The following is an 813-nucleotide window of genomic DNA, read 5'->3' as shown; positions in this document are numbered from 1 at the left end:
TGTATTTGATTAATTAAAATTTTTTTTTTCTATAAATGTCAATAAAAAATTATTCATCCAGTGAAAAAGCTTAAAAATGTAATACGTAAGATTTTATTATAATTTATAGCTAAAATATTAACGATACACAGGCATCTTGGTTATTTTTATAAGCATTTAAAGTTCAAATTTCGTCAAAACTACAGTTAATTAATTTGTAGTTCAAATTTCAAAACTTATAAAATATTACATGTGTATAGCTAAGGCTATAGACAATTTATAGACAATTTAATACAAGGTCTTTCATACAAGTACCTAGTTCATACTTTTATCGAAAAATTACAGATAATTTTAGGAAAATTGGTATGCAAATACAATATTTTTAAAAAAAAAAATTCATTCTGGTAAGACGTATAATATGAAATTTACGTCTTGCTTACTATAGTCGACAGTTGAAACTTGACAAATATTTTTTTTTTAAGTAATAATAATACAGTCAATAGGAGAGAGGCTTCTGCCCGTTAACCACCCCCCCCCCTGTTTACGCCACTGGTTACATTATTAATATTTAATTACAAACAGGGGCGGATTGGCCTATCGGGAAATCGGGAAACTTCCCGATGGGCCGGTTCTTGTGAGGGCCGGCAGGGCCGGTATAATTATTATAATATATTTACAAAAACAAATCATATTTTTATAATTTAAGCATAATATATATTAAGAAAATCAAATACCTACGAAGGTATTATGTTTAATATCTTAAACTATTGCAATTCATAGAAGGAATTTCGGTATTTACACTATTTTCCCTCCATTCATGCTAATGTATTATTT

This window comes from Acyrthosiphon pisum, chromosome A1 (genome assembly GCF_005508785.2).
Source record: "Acyrthosiphon pisum isolate AL4f chromosome A1, pea_aphid_22Mar2018_4r6ur, whole genome shotgun sequence".
Lineage (NCBI taxonomy): Eukaryota > Metazoa > Arthropoda > Insecta > Hemiptera > Aphididae > Acyrthosiphon > Acyrthosiphon pisum.
This window is presented reverse-complemented; position numbering follows the sequence as displayed.